We start from the raw sequence: 3,726 nt of genomic DNA on the forward strand, positions 1-3,726 counted from the left end.
CTCCATATCTAATGACCTAAATATTGATGATTTTAAGCATCACTGGATAGCACAAAATTAAGAATGGAACCCTCAATTTTAGAAGTCTGGATCCCAAGATGGATCCGCCCCTCAAAGACATTATTAGCTAGCTACCTCACAAAAAATCTAAACTTGTAATTAAAACTGTATAAAATGACTACCCAGTGTTAATGCTAGAGACAACTCCTTGGGTAGTTCTGATTACGTTCAGTTCACTGCACCATGCTGTTTGCTTTCATCATTCATTCACTTCTTTGTTCTTCTCAAAGGATAATTAATAATTGCAGGGCTTAATAGTTGAGGCATGTGCCACAATTCAAACACGTGATTTTAACGAAGTGTGAGTATGTGTGTGTAAGTAGTACAGATTCGTGAATCCGCTGTCCTTACCTTAGCTGTCTGAGATTTCTGGAGCCATACACCTAGTGCAACTGGTTCTTACAGCAAGGCAGATTCAATCCAGGTGAAATTCAAAATTTTTAAAACTCACTATGCATTGAAATTTGAAACGTTTGACTTTTTGCTTCGTTACAGCATCATTACAGCAGTATTAATGTATTCCATGTTTTTTTTTTTGGGTAAAACATATTGCAAGGCCATTTTTAAGGTGCAAAAATCCACAAAACCATAATGATTTCTTACCAACCCCTACTATACAGTCAGAAGCTGCAGAGATAGATGACCTGTCTTGTTTTATTGCTATGATCCCTACTCAAATATATAAGTTTTTCTTACATATAGTTATTTGATTAATTGTTTGTGACATATTTACAACTGGTGAACCAGCACATACCAGATTGAATGGAAACATATTGTAAAATCAACTGAACGACTTAATGTGTGCCCCAAATATCAAATTACTGGAAAGCAATGTGGCCATTCAAAGCTTTGTTGCACTGATTTTACAGCATTGATAATGAAGAACAGACAAGAAACATCTTTGAAATCAATCTAGTCACTATGGAAAGTGTTACTAAATGTGCATCCCAACTATGAATCACTGAGAAGTGATTGAAGTGGCTTTTCTGTTTTGTTTTAGGATATGCACTACTGTTATACAGCATTACAAACAATGAACAGGAGAGACACCTCTGCTATCAATCCAGTCATGTGCAAAAATTACAGTAGATTCTTGTGACAGCCAACTGCACTGAAGCAATCATGCTTTACCATGAATCAACACCTATACACAGGGGCGTCAGAGTAAAAGTGAAAGTGGTAAGGCTCAGTCTGGGGGCATGGCCCTCCAGGAAAATTTTAAATTGCACATTTTAAGATGCTGTTTGGAGGCAATTTTGGGTTGTAATACCGGGTGGAAGATGCTATAGTTAGCTATCTGGAAATTTTAAGTGTTTAATGATATAACTGGACACTGCCAAAAGGCACCACCATAATACTGTTTAACTCTTAAAACTTATCATTTGAGTTTATTAATTAAGAGATAAACTGTAAAGAATGTTTCCAAGGTAGCTACAAAGACAAACCATAGATAATAGACACCCCTACCTGGATTGGAAGCACACGTATAGTGCCCATACAAAACTACTGTTCTATCCACATTTCGCGCCTAAAGTTTTCAAACACTCTTTTTCATTCGAAGATTCTGTTTTACTGTCTAGATACAGCTCGGTTGCTTTAACTAGTAAGTTTTGTAGATTGTTTCTTGGGTGGCGATTGGCCTACTACTGGTATAGGCGCTTTCCGTATAAAAAGTATTTGAACATGTTTGTGAAAATGGTGGGGTGAACAAGTTTAGTGTAAGGCTGATGCTTATTACTAACTAATGCTATATGTGTACTTGTATGTGTTTCATGGTATATTCGCTCCAGTTTAGTCAAGTATCACCTTTTGCGCTTGTCAAACTTCTAGCTAATACACATCAGTACACCCACTATGAATAGGCCAAACCTTATATTCCATAGCGGTAGGCTTACTACTCACCAGTAAGCAAAACATGTTCTTATAAAATATACTCCTGGTACTGTGTACAGTATAAGGGGCGCGAAGCACGGATAGATTAGGTGGCGCTTAGAAGTTTCTAATCCAGTATGAGGTGTCTATTATCTATGGACAAACAAAGCTAAATATAATGGTAATTATTTTTAGAGGCCCTTACCACAGAATAAATCAACATGAAGCTGCTCTGAGTGAAAACCAGGTTACATGTTTTAAGTGTTCCTTCTGTCAGTTGTTAAATTAATAAATATTCCATGTTAGTTTGGCTTTATAAAGGCTGCAGTTTTTTAAAATTTCAAGCCAGGTTCTGGCCTCATTGGTCACACCTACTCTGATGCCCTTGCCTACACACAGTAGTGGAGAAAGAAATGGGACACAAAGGAGGTCAAAGGTAACTTCATAATGCATGTGCTGCAGCTGCTGTGGTGAAAAGTCATGCTTGGGCTGTATTAATGTTGAATGAAGATACCAGTCAAAAATTTAGTTCAGGGCCAGAGGAGGGAAAGTTGAGTTGGTCAGGCCATTTGCTATAATGTTGAGATTGCTACTATATGCATTCCAATGAGAGAGGAGTTGCTGCACAGTGTGCAAAGCGCACTCTGTGAAGTGCAAAGCACAAGCATTCTAGGGGGATCTGGGGGCATGCCCCCAATGAAATTTTTGAAAATTAGACACTCAGATATGCAATTTTAGTGATATTTCACTGCAAGCTAACTATATAAATATGTTCAAGCTTATCTGTTGATCTTCAGACTTTTATACTATGTACAATAGGTAGTAATTGTAGACCTGACATACAGGGGACACAGCATGAAACTTGCTGTATGGCTAGTGTTCATTTAGTTATAGCAATTGAGGGGGTCTGGGGGTGCAACCCCCAGGAGCTTAGTTAGGGTCCGCAATGCGAAAAATCGATATCCTCCAATCAACTACCTAACTATTGTCATGTGCTAGGCTAAGTGTAACTTGAATAACACCAGCGTGGCAACCAAGTTTGTTACTTTCTTCTGGCAGAAAACGATACAAATGTCTTAAAATCACGTGATTTTTCGCTGCAGCGGTTCGTAGGGTTCTTCGTATGCCACGATATTCACTCTCAACATTGTTCAAGTAGTCTATCATCAACTCAAAGTATTGGTGGTTTGATTTTATTGGTCAGTTTCTGGTGGCAGCACGATCTGTGCAGCTTTTTGACGACAGACAAAATGTTTCTTCCTCTGGAGCACAGGACAAGCAGAGCAGCAACTGCGCCGTGGGTCAGCAATGACCAGTACTAGGTAAAGTACCTGCATGCGGAGTATGGTTATAATTGAAGCTTGTTAGCCATCTGGCTGAGCCATCTATATGCTGAAATTCGGCCAAAATGGCGCGATTTTTGCGAGCAAATACCAGAATGGTTGATACATCAGTGAGACAGTCTCCAACAGCAAGGATATGAAGCTTATAAACACCTAACAATACGGCTATCTCGCCCAGTAAACGCATAGAGCAGTCCAATGCGAGGTCCAATGCATGAAATAGGCACTCACGTGATTGATATTCAAATCTCCGAAAATACAACTATAATCTATTCCAATGACCTTAAAATCACTTGGAATCAAGTGACAATCAGTTTGTGTGCGTTAGGTTCAGCATCTCGACTAGCCCAGCAGTCTAAGACTTTTCCTACGATATCATCATAGTAAAAAACACACCTGCACTGGCCCACACCAGGCCTGAGTGAACAATTAACACAAATATTTACAAAAG

The sequence above is a fragment of the Dysidea avara genome, chromosome 5, assembly GCF_963678975.1.
Source record: "Dysidea avara chromosome 5, odDysAvar1.4, whole genome shotgun sequence".
NCBI lineage: Eukaryota > Metazoa > Porifera > Demospongiae > Dictyoceratida > Dysideidae > Dysidea > Dysidea avara.